Source organism: Protopterus annectens, chromosome 2.part1, assembly GCF_019279795.1.
Source record: "Protopterus annectens isolate FY-2018-M chromosome 2.part1, PAN1.0, whole genome shotgun sequence".
In the NCBI taxonomy this organism is placed as follows: Eukaryota; Metazoa; Chordata; order Ceratodontiformes; family Protopteridae; genus Protopterus; species Protopterus annectens.
This window is the reverse complement of record NC_056729.1, coordinates 771,205,384-771,227,274: the sequence shown is the minus strand read 5'-3', so window position 1 is coordinate 771,227,274 and position 21,891 is coordinate 771,205,384. Positions and strand designations below refer to the sequence as shown.

At 39.7% G+C, this 21,891-nt stretch overlaps 1 protein-coding gene across 1 annotated transcript in view; it reads left to right on the top strand.

Moving 5' to 3' along the window:
• CLOCK (clock circadian regulator) overlaps positions 1 to 21,891 on the top strand; it is a 2,173,159-nt gene that overhangs the window by 745,014 nt on the left and 1,406,254 nt on the right. The window lies entirely within an intron of this gene.

Genomic DNA, 21,891 nt, shown 5'->3' with positions numbered 1-21,891 from the left:
TTTCTATCCACTTCCAACCTCACTTGCCAAAACGTCTTCCTTTGCTCTAATACAGTTTTATAATCTCCACCCCTCAAATCACCTTGCACTACTTCTAACACTGAAAATACAATTTTTTGAACTTTACACATTCAATGGAGTGTTGGTATAGAGCACTTTTTTCATTTTAGTTCTGATATAATAAATATGTCCTCTCATATGCTCCAAAGGTGTTCTAGTAGTCATTCCCATGTAATATGCATCACACCCACTGCATAAATCAATATAAACAATTCCCTTAGATTTACAATACCCAGGAACTTCAAACATTTGTTCTAAATGTGAAATTATGATGTAGGGACCTTCCAAAATGAACCTACATAAATTGCAGTTGCCACATTTAAATATACATTTTTTTGTGAACATTCTGTTGAAAGTTAATACTTCTTTTAGTATCATCCCTCTCCAACAATTTCTTAATATTGCAGGTATTTCGATAGACAAAACCTGGTTTAGTCCCTATGATCTCCAAAAGATCTTTATTCCCTTCCAGGATCCTCCAGTTATTATAAACTATATCCCTTATACGTTTACAGTCTCTGGTTATGTTCATACTAAACATGACCGAATGTTTTACCTCTGTATCAGTCATGTTTAGTATGAGCAGGGGAGCTTATTTTTCACCAAAGACTTTCTAAGAATAGGTGGATAGACATAGTTTCTTTTTGTTAAAACGTCTTCCTTTATAGACATTATGTGGGTGCATCCTGGTTTCCCAGTGAACATGTCCCCAAACTCATGTAAAACTGCAAGATTTCTCGAACCTGAGTAGGAGATAGCTGCTGGGACGTTGCTACCTCTTCCACTGAAGTGTCAGTTCGAGCCTCACTGATGAGATCAGTCACCAGATCTCCCTCAGACACCTCCTGCAGTCCACTGCAAATACTTGGCACTAGGGCCTCCCTATCATGGTAAGGTTTCATCATGTTAACATGGTACAGTTTGTGCCCCTGCCTCCTACCTAGCAGTTCTTCCACGTTGTCAACATCACTGACCTTCCTTACCACCTTGTAAGGTCCCTCCCAAGCTGCCTGCAGCTTGTTGTGTCTGACAGGAATGAGAACCATTACCTGCTGCCCTACAGCATATTCTCTAGCTCGAGCATTGCTGTCATACCAGACCTTTTTCTGCTGTTGGGTTTCTGCCAGGTTTTTCTGGGCCAAGCCCATGAGTTCCCTGAGCCTTGTCCTGAGGTTTAGGACTTATGCCACATCAGACTCCTTGTGAGATTCACACTCACCCTCCTACTCATCTCAAATTAAGTCTGGAGGCACCCTCACCTCTGCCCATACAACGACTCAAAGGGTGAAAAAACAGTGAATTCCTGGGGAACCTCTAAGCAAACAACATATGGGGCAAATATTTGTTGCACTCCCTCTTAAACTGGTCTGCAAATGCCCGTAGCGTGGACTTAAGAATTTAACCTCTCAACAAGGCCATTAATCTGGGGATGGTACGGGGTGGCGTTTAAGTGCTTCACCCCACAGTACTTCCACAGACAAGCCAGCAGGCCTGACATGAAATGGGCACCTCTGTCAGTCAGTATTTCTTTTCGGGAACCTATCCTGCTGAAAATCTCTAACAAAGCGTTTGCCACCTTTTCTGCCTCAGTGGAGGACAAAGCCACTGCCTCAGGGTGTCTACTACCACTAGGATATACTTTTTCCCTGTGGAAATATGGGTACTCAGAGGCCCCACAATATTCATAGCTACCCTCTGGAACGGCTCCTCGGTCACAGGCAAAGGCATCAAAGGAGCTTTCACCTTGTCTCCTGCCTTGCCTATCTTTTGGCACTGCTCATAGGTCCTGCAGTACCCTGTTACATCTCTGGAAATCCCAAGCCAGTAAAAGTTCTGCATAATACGTCTCTTTGTACGTTTTATGCCCATATGACCTGCAAAGGGAATATTATGGGCTATGGCTAGAAGTGCCAAATGGTAGACACTAGGCACTACCAACTGCTGTATCTTCTCACCATCTAGCCCTCCCTCAGGGATCCACTCTCTATACAGTAACCCTTTGTCCTAGTATACAGATTGCCCCTTCCCTTGAAAATCAGGTACCAACAAGCAGCTGTGGCTCACCTTCAGTCTCACTGCTACAGGGTAGCTCCCTCCTTGAAGTAATCACCTCACCAGTCCTGGCTGCAAGTATGTGGTCTGACTGGGTTTCCCCAGGCTACCAGACCCACATGCTTGTCTCCTACTTAACAACTTTCTTCCAGCGGGGTGCACTGCGGTTACATTTTTGAAGCTCAGTACAATATATAGTTTACTCATAACATATAGTTCTCTTTGCATTTGTAAAACAAGCCTGTGGATTATATTAATATTTACAATGATATGGAATTATCTACAAAATTCTGTCTGGCTGGGCTGGCAGCCCCTCAGTTTTTCACATGGATAATAACATACAAACAGTTGAAATGTTTTTAGTCCCTTTAGTCTTTTACACAGGTCAGGCATATTTTTATCAACCAGAGACGTTATGGATAGCAATTGATATAAAGAGTTGAAGGACTTTATCTGGGCAGGGGAGCCTGCAAGAATCAGGTAGGATAAGCCGATTCTTCCAGTAGAACAGGGCAGATTGGGTTTACCCAATTTGAAGGGTATTTCAGAGCTATGCAGTTAAGACTCCTATACATAGCACAAGCAAAAGACTATATTTCAAAGTGGAAAGGGATGATGATGAAATGTAGGAAGCTCAAGAAGCAAGGCGAGACTAGGATTTTGGATGCAGGCCTTTAAGGAGAATAACATTAATCATAGAGAATGTTATATCCATAAAGTATCAGAAAGCATTCTAAGAACTAAGCCAACATGGGTTTGGAGAAAGGTGATTATGTCAATAAGGATGACTGCAATTAGGGATATATCAACAGGCAAGAGGGGGCTGGAATTTATTGGAGAAAACTGGCAAAAGGAACCAAGGTATTGAGAGCAAATAACTAGAGAGGGAGATATAATAGACTGGGAAGAAGCCAAGAATTTCTTTGGACTACAGGTTAGAGATTACCTTCCCTATCAGGGATTGATGTCAGAGTATAGGCAAAGAGAAAGAAATGGGGGGGGGGTTCCTAACCAAAAGACCAGCAGCGGTAGAGTTTTTAGCAAAATCTAGAACACAAGCTGCCATTAAAAAAGGAACAATTAGTAGAGCATATAAAATATTGCATGATAACAATAAGAATCAGATGAGGTTAGAATGGATTGGAACAGCAATTCACAAAGAAACAATGTGAGGATATTTGTATGTCTCCCAAATATGCAAAAAGTCTAGAAGATTTAAGATTTCTGCCTGGAAATGTTTGCTTAGATGTTTCTATACCCCAAGTAGACTCCAGAGATTTTTTTCCTCAGGCAGACAGCAAATGGGGAAGAAAGAGGTAATTGTGAACATATTTTCTGGGAGTGTGGTGAATTGGCAGACTTTACGGATTCCCTGCAGGAGGCACTGTCAGAGATGCTGGATGGGCAGATTGGTCTGATGGGGGGAGATGAGTTTTCTGAGCAACGATACTGAATCGGGATTGCCTAGGTATGATAAGGCCTTGCTGTGTCTAATAATGGTGGCTGCCATAAAAGCAGTTACTAAAAAATGGAAATCAAAATCTAAACAAACTATACTAGTAGTAAGTAGTGAATATAGTAACAGAGATAAAACAATTGTAATTGAGATCTTTAGAAAAGGGTAGGAGCAACTACATAGGAAAAAAATGGGAATTTTGGGAACAATACATACAAGGGAGGAATAAGATTTAAAAGGCAGCATGTCTTAATGAGCTTATGTAATGCTTGACCTAAATAGATTTGGTAGATTATAATCTTTGTATAATGTTTGCAACTAGGAGTTTCAGTATGGTTTGAGATGTAAAATCCTTGCAACTAGGATTGTGTCTGTGTGGTTTGTATTCAATTGTTCAAATGTGTGATTGCCTATGTAGTAAGTGATGGCTTAATAAAGATGTTTCTTGATTAAAAAAAACAGGAATTGAATAATTTATATAATGTTGCTTAGGTTATATGATATATAGCAATGTATGTGAAGTAAAATGTTTCTGTTAATTATAGTGTGGTTACTTTTATGTGACTGTAAACTTGCATATGTCACAAGTAATAATTCAATAAAGGTGTGTGCAGAAAAAAAAAGATAGTAGGTCACTTGCTGAATACCATTTTACAGAGCTTGTTGATTGTCAGGACACGGAAACTCATACTGGTTCCATGAAAAATAGGTACAAATCTGTATGCTGATTAACATAACATCTGCATACATAATTGTGTAGCCCCACCCACTCCAGCGGAATTGTGGGATACCAACTTTCAAATACAAACTGAAGAACGGACAACCAAAATATGGCACCAGAGTCCCAATGCAGCCATTTCAATGTCCCATTATATGGCTATTTCGCCCCATATACCATAAACACTAATCTGTACATACTGCTTTACTTCTACAATGATTATTTGGATTTTATTTTTACATTTTACAGCTCAATGCACAAACACTAATAGACATCTGCTAAACAAAAGAACACTGTCTCACAATAAAAATATACTTGGCATTAAAACTTCTCTGCCCTTGAAATTCACATTTATTGAAACCCACACCACATCCAAAGAAAATGCATCTGGCCAGTGATGGATAAAGATTACCTCTGGGCTGTTTTCTAATCATTGGCCCCTTGCACACAAAACAAGAAACATACATGTGTTCTTTGATACACCTTCCTGACTTTATTAAATTATATTCCTTGTATAATTCAGCATACTTGTTAGACCACATTTTAAATTTATTGTTTGACATTTTTGTAGGCAATGAAACAAAATGCATGAACCAATAATGACAAAACTGCCCAATTCAGAAAATTTCTAGCATAAAAGTCTACTTCCACACCCACACTATAAATAGAATGACAGTAGTGTAAGCCATAGGCATCTTGCACAGCTTCTCGCACTTATTTTCAATTTCAGTATTTTTTTTGGGGGGGGGGGGCGACAAAAGGCCAAAAACCACGGACATATTTTAAACATTGCTTGTATAATTTTGGAAAGTTGCTAGAATAAAATGTTACCACCATGCATTTCACTGGCAAGTCTTAAACCCAGGACCTTGTGCACTACAGTCAGAGCAACATACCACTATGCCATATCAGCATTTTCCTGAAAGATAGCAAGACTGAAACTTAAATGGATATCATTTAGTGAATTCAGTTTTCACTTCTCACCATAGCTCTCAGCCTCTTAGCACATAAAAACCTGGACAAAGCCAATAATGGGGTAATACAAATTCAGTTCTCACTTCTCACCATAGCGCTTAACTCTTAGCACAAAAAAACCTGGACAAAGCCAATAATGGGGGGGGGTCTTCAGAATTTTCCCGATCTTGTCTCACAGAATTTGAATTTGTTTGTCCATTTTTTCAGTTTTCTCACTTATAGTTTAACAATATTTCCATTTTTTCTGCTTTTATCTGTCAACTTAATTAAGTGGCTTGTTCTTATAGAAATATATCCACCAGAATGTGAGCCCAGATCTTGGTGGTACAAACTTTTTGATTTGCTCTCAATTTCCCTTTCAGAACTTGCCACATTCCTTCAGCTGCGGTGGTTTAACCTTTATGACCCCATGATCCCTGTACATCAAACATGGTATAATGTGACATGAACTAACAAACTTTCCCAAAGGAGCATAAACAGTATCCAGTATGTTTTGTTCCCTGGTAGGTTTGTTTACAATCTGCAGCAATCATTGTTCCTAAATATACATTGTAAATAAGTTCTTTAATAATGTTTTAGAGTCAGTAACCAGTTTTCATGAATGCCTATACATCATGCTAAGCTCACTTGAATGATGAGCAGTGACAGCTGAGCTGTTTACAATTCAGGAAACAATGGTACACATTGTGGCTATAAAACAATGGTTAGTAGCCAGGAATACTAATGAGCATATAAATAGCCGAGGCACATACTAATGAAGTAAAAATGAATGGAGGAGCGATTCAGAAGCACAAAACATGAACATGAGCATGTCATGCTCACCTTAGCTCAATCACTGGGAAACTTTGAAAAATATTAGGGGTTGCTGAAGGCATTATAAATCTGTATCTGCAGCAGGCTAGGATGTTGTTGCGAACAGCAGCAAATGTGTGTGATCAATCTGTTATGAAGAAATAGTACAAAATATAAAAGTAATCTTCAAGTCAAAATCTATATACCTTTACCTGAATATCATAACAACAGGTGATATAGCCATAACAACAATAGTACAGACAGGTATACTTGTGGTGCAACGTACACATGAGTATGTAGTCAGTCAGTAGCATTAGAGAAACAAAACACTGCAAACAACAATGGAAGAAAAGTAATATCTCATATGCAACCCCCCAAAACATGTATAAACAACAGAAGGAAGCAAACAATAGCACATGTAAGAATATATATCTTTTAACCAGAGAAAAATCTCTCTCTCCAGCAAATAGGGGCAAATTTCAAATACTGATCTTATAAACTTAGAAAATTGTTAGAATAAAAGGTTTTGTGTTACCATTTATTTTTTGAAGAATACGAAGTCTGAAATCCAAATGCCTGTCATTTTTTAATTAATTAAATCCTGCAGCGATTTGCCACAAAAATCCTGAAAACCACAGATTTTATGAGGAACAGATCAAAAATATGAGGCACAAATTCACAAGTGGTGATGGCTAGGGACTTGCTGTTTTTACCTTGTACCCAAGGTACAGGGTTTGAGCCTGAGTACCTCTAGCCACCAGGTGTATTAAAATGGGGCATTTTCACACACGCACACTCACACCAGAAGTAAAGGAATCCTTACTTTCAGGTCCGTTCCCCGCTCGCTTCAGTTAGTTCCTTTCCATTCAGAATAACCCGTTCAGTTAAATCCTTTCCTTTCTTCCCGGAGTGTCGTTCCCACTCGCGCTTGCATTTGAACAGCCAGGCCAGCCGGAAATGCGAGCACAACGTGAGCTCCTTGAGCTCAAATCCGACAGGCTTGTAGAGCTGGTGGAGCTGATGTCATAGTGCACGTGATGACGTCAGCTCCAAAAACATGCAAAATAGTACAGTTGGGAGGTATGGCAGTCACCCATTAAAATTCATAGATTGGAACATGCTGTATTTGAACCCAGGACCATATACATGACAGTCCTACACTAACCCCTGCTGCCACAAGAGAATTTTTGTCATGGAGGCCAAGTTTTGCCATTTTAGCTGCTGCCAGTCAGCAAACTCGCATTCTTCTGAGAAAAATAGTGGAACAGCAGTTTGTATTACTCAACTTATCGACCACCAAAGTGTTTTGCCAGTTGGTTTGATACAGTAAACATCTTTTTAGACAGGAGTCCTCTATGTCTGATTAAATAGCTGCTTGATAAGCAGCACACTGCTGATAATCTTATCAAAGAGGCTGCTGCATCTCCATCTTATTCTGATAAATCAGTAGAACTGAAGGTCAAACCAAGGCTTATGTGAGTTAAAGGAATGGGGCATACTGGAGGTGGGGTGAGTAGATCCAGGGATAATCTCATGGCTACATTATTTGATGAGAGGAACTTGTGTGTTCCTTCAGCAGTGGGCACAAAAATGAGCTGATTGAAGACTGGAGTAAATGGATGAACTGTTGTGGCCAAGAAATTCCTTCATTATTTCAGCTCAAAGTGATGAGTCTATAACCAAAGCAAAATTGAGGTAAATGAAAAGGATGGTGCTCAAACTCTGAAGCAGGTTCAACTACCATGTCAGCTATACACCAGGTTGGGACACCCAGTTGAGAGTGTGTCTAAAGCAATGAATGATAACTACATAAGCAAAAACAAAACCTCTGATGATGCAAAAAATTCTCAAACAATAGCTACAACTTCATCAGCAACAAAGATATTGAATTTATTCATTTACCTGTCGTTATAGTGAGCCAACGTAAACTCTTGAAGGAACATTGTCATACTTCTGGATAGATGGTGGATGAAGAGACACTCACAACTTGCTCTTGCTTGCATGACATACTCATAAGAGTTGGCAGCTTGTCTTGACCTTGGTAGTTGCAAAAGACTATTGTAATTGTAACTGATCAGTAGTTCCCATCTTATTTAGCCCATTCTAGGGTGCTGAATTACAGTGAACCTGGAGGGCAAAGCACCTATCAAGTGAATACTAAAATTCTCATCAAGCCAGGTCTGTGTAATGAAAACAAAGCCGGCATCATACAGCAGTTCCCAAAAATATTGGGCATGGTGTGGATGGACCCAACATTCGAATAAAGTGATCTTATAGATGAGATCAGTCCTGTTCATAATGCAGACCTTTCAGTACTCCCTGCCCCATGATGCTGTAACCATTCACACTGTCATGTGGCAGAAGTTTGGTATATAAATAAGTGGGGAGGAACTGAGTTCCACCCTCTGTATGAAGAAATTTTGAGAAAATGGGAATGGATTATGCCAAAAGGATGCAGTCTGATTACAAGTCACATTCCTAGTGATACAAGTTTTCCAGTGGAGAGGCTCAGCCGCTGCTGACTGATGAGTGTGCCGTCAGTCTGTCTGTATTGTAGAAAATTTTTTGTTGATGAGGAAGTTCTGGTGTGGCCTCTCTGCATCCCCAAAAAACACCAAGTACAGCAACTTTTCCCTTTCCCATTCTGCAAGGAAACAACCCAGAGGTGCTCTTATTTATAAATGACTCCCAGAACTCATTTACACTTTTCTCCCATTATTCCATATTCATACAGAAGTCATTCTCTTAACCCTGTTTTGGCTTCAATTAATATGGTTTCCTGTGGTCTGGCTTAATCTTCTGGAGAAGCCTCTATGTCAGAGACTGTTCAGAATCCTTTTGACTCATTCATTCTAAGTTTCATCTGGAATTTCACCTTCTTTGTGTAATCTCTGTGGTTCCTCCAGTTATGTTATCAGCCAGGGCCTTTTCATACAAGTGTAGTCCAGATCCTTACCATGACTCAGTGGCCTTATGGTGGGAAAACATGCAGGAGTAACTAAACATATTTTTTCTGTAGGTCTTTTAGAACTCCACTTCTCACAGTGTCTTATCTTTATTTATTTATTTACTTATTTGACATTTGTTTATCGGGGTGGTCTGACTAGAGCTACAGAATCCATTTTCAGCAGAGACCCAGGGAGAAAAGTACCACATACAATACAATACAAACCGAGTATAATCCAATACAATAAAAATTACATTAGAAATACTATACAAAAAATAAGTTGTAACAAATTTGTACAAGATTGCTATGTATTACTACACATCTAGACAATTCTATACAGTTAAAACATTACAGACAATAATAGTCACTCTCATCATACATGATGTAGATAATGTCCAAAAAATAGCATGTAGGTTGTGCCATGTGTGACATTGATTGTTATAGTACATGCAAAAAGAATGTTAGTTTCAGTTAGGAAAATAGCAGCCAGAAAGTTAGTGATGCAGATAGATAGTGAGAGAGAGTTAAGAAGAATAGAAGCAATAAAGCTTGAGCAGTAACTTAAGGATATGGTATAGAAGTAGCGAAAGAGAAGAGCCTTAGGATCTTGCAGTCTGTGAGGGATTGAAATGTGACAGAAGAGGAAGACCTGAGCATCAGGCAGGCTTTATGCAGGAGCAGAGCCGTGTATTTTTGAGATGATTTTTTAAAGAGGCTTTGTAATGGGGTAGGCCAGGCAAAGACCTGGTAGCTAGAGGCAGTGAATTCCAAAGTATAGAGATAAGAGTATGATTACAGAGAGTGACCAGGTTTTCTTGTGGGTTTTGAGATAGCCAAGAGATTTTTGTCTTCTGATCGTAAGGATCGATTTGGTGTGTAAGGTGTGACGAGACTGGCTAGTGTAGGGCAGGCAGTAAGCTTGAAAATAAGGTTGTGCAAGGTGGGTAAGATGGCGATTCGGGTCGTAGCCTGATATAGGTCCTCAACCATGTCCCAAGACTCTCAGTCCACATTCCTAAGCATCCTGGAAACTACTAAGACCCAACCCAACACTCTCATACTAGGTGACTTCAACTACCCCCTCCATCAGCTGGGAAAACTACTTGTATACCAATACACTGGCCCAACACTTCCTGGAATTCATCAGTTCCAATGCCCTGGATCATCTCATTCTTACCCTACTACAGGAAGCAACACCCTTGATCTGGTTATTACTAACATGAACAACTGTTGCTCTACACCACTAGTGAATTCCTCCTTGGTAACATCCAACCACAGACTAATCACCATGGAAATCTACATCTCACCCACACCCCCTGCAAAGGTATCCACCATGAAAAACTTCTCCAAAGCTGACTTTGGACTCCTAAAAACAGAGGTGGCTAACTTCTCGGCACCCGTGCCAATGGAAAATAGATGCATGACTTCCAAATCATACACCAATGCAATGTACAAACACATCCATAAATGAATGGAACGAGCCATACCCAACAGAACCAAGACGGTTTCCTCCAAAAAAGGAAGCCAACCTGGTGGTCCCCTGCCATTAATTAACTCTACAACAGAAGAAGAAACTGTTGCAAAAAAAGGTGAAGTCCCAAGGCTGGAAAAATTCCCTTATTAGCCTCAATAAAAAGTTGAGATCCATCATCAAAACCTCCAAAGCCAGCTATGAAGGCAGAATTGCGGCAGATGCTAAAAACAACCACAATGGCTTCTATAGTTATATCAAGAATCTCCACGGCAGTACCCAGATTTGCTCTGAGTTACTGCACAATGGTACCTCCTATACTGACAGCAAACAGGAAGCCTCGTCAGGAACGTAACTGGAACAGCAAGACTGTAAATATCAATTAGGTGCAACACATGAATTTCCTGGAGTACATAAATGGCATTACACAATTTCTTAAATTTACACATAAAATTAGCAACCAAGGTATTGCGTATTTGGATATATTTATTAGCTTAACTATGGATGGGTTTACATCTAGAGTTTACCATAAAAATACATTTTCTAATGACTATTTATATTTTACTAGTGAACACCCACCATATATATTCAAAAATATAGTCAAAGGACAATGTATTCGAGGTGCTAGGATGTCGTCGAGTAAGGAATTAATGGAAGAAGAAATGAAGCTAATAAACAATTTATTTTTGAATAGAGGATATCCAATACGTATGTTAAAGGACACAATAGAATATGTTATAGCACAATGGGGTCACAAATACAAACCACTATTGGGTAACACCTTAAATACCAAAGAGAATTGTAACACCAACCAGGGTTACATAGGTAGAGTATGTGTCATCACTTACACACCATACAGTAATAGGATTAAGGAAATTATTGATAGATATTGGGATTTGATAACTGTAGTGGAGTCGAATAAAACAATTTTAGGAAATGAACCGAGAATAGTATACAAAACGGATCCAAATATTAAAAGACTGCTAGAAAAAGTAAATCATAAGAAGATATTGAAGAAGCAAGGGAAAGTTTTCACCAGAAAATATGGAAGGGTGTAATCAATGTAGATATATTAATGAGAGTATTGAGGTCCAATTGGGTGATGTCAATCATACTGTGATTAGAAGTAGAGGTGGGAACTGTAATACTAAACATATAGTGTATTTGGCCCTATGTAAGACATGTTCAGCCTATTATATAGGCAAATCAGAAAGGCAGTTGAAGAAACTCATTTATGAACATTATTATAGAATTCAGGTTAAAGATTGTAAAAATGCATTATATAGACATATCAAGGAACATGGGGAAAACCATATTTTCTTATTTTTTATCATAGATCAGGAGCAGGACATACTATATGGTGGCGATTGGAAAACAAGATTAGCCTGTAAGGAAAGTAAATGGCAGATGCTGACTGATTCTACTAGGAGTCCAGGTATAAATGAGTATATTAGTATTAAACCGTTTTGGTTATGGACTCCTAATTTTTATCTAGTCTTTTAATAGGTTTAGTATTTAAAATAAAATAATTTTTTATATAATTGTTTTTAGATATTTATACCAAGATATTTATATTAAAGTTTTTATAAGTGGATCAAAACGGCTCATTAGGTAGAATTTTTTACACAAATATATATTTTTTATGCATTATTAAATTATTGCACACAGTTACGTATATTAATTGTATATTTCAATTTAAATGTAGTATGTTGTGATATAGAGTCTCTCTTTAAAAAGCATTTACAGTTTTGGCGCCAAATTTGTTTTTTTAAAAAGCTTGCAAAGGTGGTAATCACTAGTTCTGATGAAGTTTGCGCTTGGCAGATGAAAGCGCTAAACTAGTGTTGGAAGTTCATTTGTTCGTATATTTGTTCGTGGATTTTGTGCAATAAAGAAGTTATTCTTCACGTTGGTGGATTCTGTGGTGCACCTAATTGATATTTTACAGTCTTGCTGTTCCAGCTACGTTCCTGACAAGGCTTCCTGTTTGCTGCCGGTTTAGGTCTTACAGTTGGTTTTTCAGCATTATTTTTACCTCCTATACTGAGCCAACAGATGTTCGCAACATACGAATGTATGAATGACAGATTCAGTGCCAACTTTACCCCTCCCCCCTTCCCCTAAAGGACCAATCTCAGTACCGGAAGAATGCCAGGCACCCAGCATTACTGCAGCACAGGTTAAAGCTGCATTGTCCAAGGCCAAGAATACAGCTTTCATGGGACCCGACAATATCCCTGGCTGTATTCTACATGAATTGTAAAAGTGAACTGGCACCACATCTGTGTGCCCTGTTCACTCACATCCTCACCTCAGGCTGTGTCCCTACCGAATTCTCCATAAAGGAAGAGCAACTGCATACCTTGGAAATTATTGCCACATTAGCCTGACCAGTCTAATATGTAACGCTATGCAGCTCAATATCATGGACCTAATTAACAAGGATGTAGGAAATCTCCAAACTCTAGATCACCCACAGTTGGTTTTGTGAAAGGTAGATCATGCCTGCTCAACCTGGTTGACTTCTTTGAGTCGGTCACTAGAGCTGTGGATGAGGGTAAGGCAGTTCATACAACATACCTTGATCTGGCCACGGCCTTTGATACCATTCCTCACTCAGGAATTATTGATAAACTCACCAAACTAGGCATCAACCCCTATATCGTTAGGTGGGTTGCAAATTGGCTCACAGATAGAACCCACAGTGTGAAAGTAGCGGACTCCAAGTCAGACTACTGACAAGTCACGAGTGGAGTCCCACACGGATCGGTCCTGGGTCCTCTCCTGTTTGGCATCTACTTCTCCGAAGTCCAAGCCAACAGGGAGAGATTCTGGCTGACCAAGTTCGCAGATGACTGCAAGCTGGGAGCCATTATTAACTCCCCAAGTGATGCAGACATCCTGTAGAAAGGCCTCACTGAGACCAGTGACTGGTGTCGAAACCATGGCCTTAAGCTTAGTGGCAAAAATGTGTCTGTTTCCCTTTTGGGGAAAACTCATTTCCCACTAATTACCACGTCAATTAAAGCTCTCTGATCACTGAAGGCGTTATAAGAGATCTGGAGACACAGGTTGACAGCAGCTTCTCTTTCAACCACGACATTGCCACTGTGGTCAGAAAGTCCTTCTATGTGGCACATCTCACTACCAAGGGTTTTGCATCCAGGAAGAAAGAGGTCATCATTTCTCTGTACTCTTCTTTCATTAGACCAATCATAGAGTATAATGCCCCATTTGGCATGTACCTCACTAGACATCTGCAACAGCTGGAGAGGCCACAAAAGTACCTCACAAAGAGGATTCTAGGCCTTAAACACATGTCATACATGGACAGACTCAAAAAACTTCAGCTATTCTCTGCCTCATATAGTCTACTAAGAGGCGATCTCTGCTTGACTTACAAAGCCATGTCTGACCCAGCTGTGTTAGAAATGCTACATGTAAAGAAATCCCAATTCCTCCACACCACGCACTGCAGAGACCTCAACCTCATTACCACAATCAACAGAACATGTTTGAGGGACAGGTTCATAATCCAGAGACTGCCCGTGCTATGGAATAGACTTCCCATACATGTCAAGCAGAGCACCTCACTAGTCCTGTTCAAGTGAAATCTTGATGAGTGGATGGGAAATGGAAAGTTCACTCCGGGGATCACTCCAGTGACTCTACTTAATAGAGGCACTGGGAACTAACGTCGGGCGGCACAATGCCAGGGCATTACTATGGGCTAGGCTTGTAAAGGCTCCAGGACCATTAGCCTGCTACACACCTATGAACCTATGAGTAAAGGCAAGTTGGTTGGGGAGTTCAGGCCAGTTTAATTCTAGGAGTGGTTTACAGTGGTGTGTGCGTGATATTTAGAGTTTGTGGCAAAACTTGCGCTGTTCCAATTTCCTTAGGGTAGAATTTTGTACGTTAGTTAAGATATGGGCACCATAAAGAAGGGAGGGAAGTAAAATGTTTTTGCAAGGGTAGTTTTGGCTGTTGCAGTAAAGAAACGTGTGTTTCTATGTAAGAGTCCCAGTTTTTGATGAGTTTATTTTGCTGTATATGGGGGCCAAATGAATGTTTATTGTCAAATGATAACACCTAGAAGTTTGGTTTTCTGCACTATTTCTATGACAGTGTTGTCCGATGCAAGGATGTTGAAATGTTCAGTGACAGGGGAGGTGGTTTTGAGATGAAAGAGTACTCGTTTTGTCTTCTTTGGATTAAGAAAGAGTTGGGCATTTCTTAGCCAGGATTTGACTGCAGTAAAGGATTGTAGAGTTTTTGAAAGTAGTTTTGGTAGTGATTGAGCAGATTATGGTGGAATCATCAGCGTATTGAATGAGGGTCCCAGGGTGAGAGGCAGTGTGAAGGTTGTTTGTGAAAATGTCCTAGGATGGAGCCTTGGGGGACTCCATTAGGGTTGTGGAGGAAGTGAGAGTTCATTTAACCATTTCACTGCTTGTTTATGATCCTTGAGTAGCTCTGAAACCATTTTACTGTGTTATATGAGAAGCCTAAGTTAGACCGTGTGTTCAAAAGTAAAGGGTAAGACACTGTGTCAAAGGCCTTGGAGAAATCAAGGAATACTGAGGCTGTATAGCATCCTGCATCTCTGGCCTTGTTCATGGTGTCCTTAAAAGATAATAGGGCTGTAGCTGTGCTGTGGCTAGGTTGGAAGCTATGTTGGATTTTGGTTAGAAGATTGTTTTGCAATAGTTATTGCATTGCCTACTGATGAATACCTCTCGAGAATTTTGGATATGGGTGGCAAGATGGATATAGGACGGAAATTGGATGGATCAAAAGATTTGCCTCCTTTGTGGATGGGGGTGATGTGAGATTGTTTCCATATGGTAGGTATTTCTGATTCGGATAAATACCTATTTATAAGGATACTGATTGATAGGCAACTGAGTTAGCAGCCAGTTTTGAGGTAGTATGGGGGAGATTGTCAGCTGAGGTAGAGCAGGGTTTTAGTTTTTGTAGCAGTTTCTTAATGGTGTCAGTGGGAATGGGCTGAAATGAGAATGGGGTTTGTATGACATTTTGTTGAGTGGGGGGTTAGTAATGACAGGGTTAGCAGTAGTTGATGGCCTGGGGTTGGTGTCCGAATAGGTTGAAGGGGGGGCGTCCAGCATTAGGGGTGTTGGTTAGTAGGTCCAAAATTGATTTTACAAAGTGCTTGCTAAAGTTTTTGGCTGTTTGTGATGGAGGGTATCTGGTGATAGGGTGTGCTCTCCATTTCTTCCAGGGTTAAGTAGAGAAGATATGGAGTGGCAAAATTTACTGGGGTTGATTTTATGCTGGACTTGAAGTTGGGAATAATATGACTTCTTATCTCTGTTGATTAGTTTTGTCACTTTGTTACATAGTGTTTTGAAATTAACATGACTTTGTTCATTTTTGATTTGTTTCCAGGTTGACCAGGCTAGGTCCCTTTGCTTCATCAGGTGTTTACATTCCTTAGTGAGCCGTGGTGCTTCATCAATTGTTTACATTACTTTGAGAGCCATGGTGCTGAGTTCTTTTTGATTCTTTTCATACGAATGGCAGCTGGTGTATTAAGCATGTGAAGGAAGGTGTTATTAAAGTATAGTGCAGCATCATTAAGGGGTAGTTGTTTAAGGGGTGTCCAGTCTATTTCCTGTAGGAGATTGTTGCATTTATGCTGACAAAAATTAGTTGAGTTCCTAACTGATATTATAGTGTTTGCTCTTAGCTTTTGGGAGTTTGTTCTAAGGGAATACGCTGGTAGTTGATTGCTCATGGAGTTAGACAGTGTACCAGAAGAGGGGTAATTGGCAGGGTGGGATTCCAGAATCCAGTCTAAGGTGGATTGGCAAGTAAGGTCTTTGCTGTATCTTGTTGGAGCATTTATAAGCTTAGAAAAAACATCCAGATTTATACTAATTGTGGGGGAGTCGGAAGCTATAGTTTGCCAATCTATATTTACGTCTACTAAGATTATTGTTTCAAGGTTTATTGTTTGAGATGTGCAGGATAAAATATTTTCCAAGATTGGTATATTGTTACCTGGTGGGATATATATTACTATTATGCAAATTATTTTTGATATATTGAAGTTCAAAAAGGAGATTAGTACCTCAGCACTGGAAAAGGTGGGTATATTACTGGTGTAGGGTGTGATGCTGAGTGTAGAGGGATATAGAGGTGCTATTCTCCCCCCTTTTTTTTTAGATCTATCTCTTCTGGGGGGTCTGTATTAAATCACTGAACGCTTAAAAAAGCGAATGGTGATTGATCGACCTTATGTAAGCAAAAGCTTACAATGTAGAAGTGTCAGAACAACATTTTTTTCCAAGGGGAAATAAAAATCGCTGTTCCAAAAAATAAATAAATAATAATGAATTTAAACATTACATTAAGTGGGGGGCTTTGACCTCACACCCCCCCATACTTAAATATACCAACTCTGAGACCGCACTACAGTGCAGAAAATGGCAAAGTACAGAAGCAGCCAAGATAATTCTTTTCCGGGGAAAGAATTCGCTTAACAGCCGCTTCGGTATTTTCCGTTTTCTGCCTTTTTAAGTTCGACCAAGACGCATTCGAAAGAATGCGTCTTCATTCTTCTAATATAGACCCTCTTCTGGTTATTGCAAAGTTTGGAAGTATTATTTCTGAGTTTTTTAGATTGGGGTATAGCCATGTTTCAGTAAGGGCTAGTATGTCAGGTTTATTTTTATCCGTTCAGGCATGCAGTGGGGCTATTTTATTACATATACTTCTAAGGTTAAGAGTAAGTATGTTTAAATCTTTGGGATTACTCTTGTGGTTAGGATTAGAGGGTGGGCCAGGGTTAGGATGTATGTCTCCACATTTGAGTAGATAACGAGGAATGCATACCATGGGAAGTGTTTTTTTATTCCTAGGTGATGGTACTGGTGTCGTGTGGTTTCACAGGAGGTGAGGAGGCCAGTTTGTGGCATGAATAAAATGGGAGGGTGTAGGGGAAAAGCTGGGTGGAGAAACGTGAGAAGCTGTGTTGTTTATTGGGGAGAGGGTTAGAGGAGGTTGTTGATATGTGTTGGGTTATGCGAAGATATAGCTGTAGGAGGTTGAGAATTAAGAGTACAGAGGCTAGGCAAGTTAGGAGGAGCATATCAGCTGTGATAGTGGGTTTAAACATAGTAAACATGGAATTAGTGTGTTTGAATGTAGTATCAGGTGTAAATAGAGATTGTTATCATGTGATGTATGTGCAGCTGAATGTAAGTTTGAAATGTTTTGTCTTCAGAGTGGGCTTTGACAATGTGGTTAGATGTTTTACCTTGCAGTTTGTGATAAGGATGGGTGGGGGAGATGTGGTTGGTCATTAGTAAAATTATGGCTCAATTCTAGCTTGTGTGTATAGTAGAAGAGAAGGTTGTAAGCCTGGAGTTAATGTAAAATAGTTTGAGGTGGTGATTGTATTGTGATGGTAAAGTTGAGTAAGATGCAAAAAAGTATAGCAGAGGGCATGTGAATTCAAGGTGATGGATGTAAGGGAGAGCAGATACATTTGACTAAATAAAAGAAAGTAAGATGTGCATGGAATGTGGGTGTGGACAAGGTAGAGTTGTATTTAATTGGATCATATGAATTGGGTGAGTGGTTTACTTAGGGTAAGAGTAGAGGTACTGGGAGAGGGTGGGATATGGGGGAAGGGCAGGGGAGTGGAGTGAATGGAGTGGGAAGAACCCCCCCCCCCGATGGTTTACCACCATAAACAATCAGTGAGGTAGGATGCTCATGGATACAAAGACAAGGTGTCTGAACTCTAAATACTTGTCTTGCATCTAATTCTATAGTTATGGGCCTTTTAGTGTCTTTCCAGGGATATATTAGACTGATAAGAGTGAAATGTGCTGAAGTGTTAATGTAACTTCACCTTCAGCAGTAAAAGGCCTGTGAGTGTGGGGGCGGGGTGGGGATATCTTTCCAGCAGATTCAACACTACAAAACAATACACATCAGACTTAACAAATTAAGTTATTATTTGAGTCTTGGAGATAGCCTGACATAGATTTTACTTGGTTATTTGTTCCTTGTGAACTTTTTCCAGCTGCAGGTAAAATTCAGCTGTGCGAGTTGTTTAAGTAGTGGGATACAAGTCTGATTGCTGCTGATGCAGAAGTTAACATGTGCTTGTTTCACTGGGAGAGAGAGAGAGAGAGAGAGAAAGTTAAGGATTTCTTGATGGTTGAACTAGTTACGTACAATACTGTTTGTCTATACTCATCCACATTAAGTAATGTTTGGCAAACAAGAGTAGTGCACTATATTTCACAGTTGTGCATTTCAGCTTTCTAGCCTTTAAACGGGACAATAAGTTTACAGGAGATATTTGTAGGTATGCATGTTTGGAATTACTAAAAACAAAAATGGTGACTTCCACGGTACAGAAGGACAGAAAGAAAAATTAACGAGATATGGGTACGCATGCAATTGTGGGGTTACTGAGATGTAACTTTACAGATGTTAGAGGGACAGGTAGAAAGCATATCTGTTAGTTTCCACTCTTTGGTACACAACGTAAAATCTGTAAATCTGATATTTAAGCACTTGGAACAGGTAGCCAGCTAGAATGTGTAACATATATGAAAAAAAGGAGCCAACTCTAGAGAATGACAAAACTCTTCGCAAACAGAAACTCTCATATATTAAAAATCGCATACATTATCCAGTAACTGCTGTTCGTACAAACATAAAATCCGGTATTACAATAGAAGCCTTCAGTAGAAGTGAGTGGAAACATATTATACATAAGATAAACATATGTACTACAAATTAGCAGGGAGAAAGAAAAAAAAAAGAAAGAACACTTAGCTATATGGCAACAGACTACAGACTTACTTGATGTAACTGCAGTACAAACTACAAGACATTTTTGATGGTTTCACCGAATCCTACTGTAAAACACCCAGCCAGTAGAAATTTGCTAATACAATTGCCATACATTAACAGCAGAAAGACAAACTTTGCTGCTATTATTGCAACATAGAGTAAAAAGTCAGTAGGCATATATGTTGATATATTTACTACACATTAACAGCAAAAGACATACCACTTAGCCAGAATTAAACACAGTGAAATCTTAGTTATATTTTTCTAGTACAGGTTTGACCCAAAATGAAATAAACCATGATTAAGAAAATACAAGAATCCACTGTACCTTTATGTAGAGTGAAGCAGCTGAATGGAGTGAACATTTGGGACATGGGTAGTGAAGTGACTCTGAAGTTGGAGCCACAAAGGCAAATGTAGTGAGAGAACAAGCTGAGATGCAAGGAGGAGCAGTCAGTTCCTTGAATGGAAAGCAGTTACTCCCCCCCCCCAGATGGTTTACCACCATAAACAATCAGTGAGGTAGGATGAGGTTGGTCTTTGGTTCCGGGTTCCGCAGAAAAACGTAGAAGTTTAGTTTTTTTTTAATTGGCCGGTATGATAGCCAAACCCAATCAAAAGCGCAACACGGAGCTTCTCGTTTAATGCGAACAACAATGCATTAAACACGGAAGCTCAGTTTTGCAGAGGCAGGCAGCTCGAGCTATAGATATAGAGGTTTTGGCTGGTGGTTTCATTTAAATAAATAGGAACCCCCCCCCTGCTGATCCCCGGTGTAGCGCTGCTCGCTTATCAGCGCAAGCACGCTCAAAGTAGCTCTTGCCCTAAACCCCGCTTGTTGCTACCCTCGCCCCCCACGAGCTGTTACCTAGCCATGTACCCAACTTTCCTTTTCTATCCTAGCCAAGCAGCAGCATCAGTGCATTTGATCATTTCATCGCATCAATTTTGATTTTCATCGTCTCACACACTACCCTCTTCACACAAGCTTTACACACAACAACAAGTGGTTACAACAAACAAACGGCCACATAAGTATTTTTTTTTTTTTTTTTTTTTTTTTTTTTTTTTTTGCCCCTCCCCTACCATCATCCCCCCCCCCCTCTACCTTACACTGCACCTCAGTCCAACTACTGCACACACACTCTCACTGCCTGGAGACCTTTTTTTTTTTTTTTTTTTTTTTTTTTGGGTTTTTTTTTTTTTTTTTTTTTTTTGGTCTTCACTTCGTGAGAGACCTACTTTTTTTCTTTTTGTCCCTACCTGGGTTGCTGGAAATCTGGCAACCCTGGGTAGGATGCTCATGGATACAAAGACAAGATGTCTGAACTCTAAATACTTGTCTCGAGTCACAGCATCTAATTTTGTAGTTATGGGCTTTTCAATGTCTTTCCAGGGATATATTACACTGATAAGAGTGAAATATGCTGAAGTGTTAATGTAGCTTCACCTTCAGCAGTAAAAGGCCTGTGAGTGTGGGGATATTTCTTCCAGCAGATTCAACACTACAAAACAGTACACACTAGACTTAACAAATTAAGTTATTATTTGAGTCTTGGAGATGGCCTTACATATATTTAACTTTATTTGTTGCTTGTGAACTTTTGCCAACTGCAGGTGAAATTCAGCTGTGCAACTTCTTTAGGTAGTGCGATATGATGTGTGAGTACTGCTGCTGCTGCAGAAGGTATATGTGCTTGTTTCAAAAGATTTTACTTGGTTATTTGTTCCTTGTGAACTTTTGCCACCTGCAGGTGAAATTGATATGATAAGTTTGACTGCTGCTGCTGCTGCAGAAGTTACATGTGCTTGTTTAACTTTATGTGGAGTGAAGCAACTGGATGGAGAGAACACTTGGGACATGGGGTAGTGAAGTGATTGATTGATTGAGATTATCGACACAGCATCAAGCTATTATTATATCAAAATGCACCTTGCTGCCATTATTGATTTTCATCAAGGTTCTAACTTTGTCATTAGTATTTTTGAAAGCAAGGCATTCTTGATAGAAACTTATTAAACCTTCTTTCAGGGATCCTGTCCCGGTACTTACAGATTATCGCAACCAGATTTCCGCACTGCCATAATTTGGTATGTGTGTGCGGAAACAGGTTGCTTAATCTATAAAGGGGATTGTGAAGAAGAAAACATTACTCTGTCAATCTGGGGATGAGCCACGAAGAGGAGAAAGGGTGCGAGTTGTACCTCTTTGCTCCTGAAACTACACAGTGGTGCTTCGCTTTGCAGTGTCTGCATTTGTCAAGACGATGTGAGCTACTGGAAAAGCGAGTCACCAAATACACCCTGCGACAATAGGAGATTGTAAATATGTCAAGGGCAAGGATTGCTGCTTTTCTTAGGTTAGGTAAAGTGCTGAGTTACACAAGCTCCAGTCAATAATTTCAGTTAAGGTGCTAACAAAGTGTCCCCATGGCCATACTTTACAAATACAGATAAACTCAAACTCACTTTCATGATTACACACGTAGTAAGAACAGTTCCCAAAACATCTTGTTGCCGGACAATGCACTTCTTCCGTACTTTGTGGCTGTTAGCAGTTTTTTTTTTTTTTTTTTAAT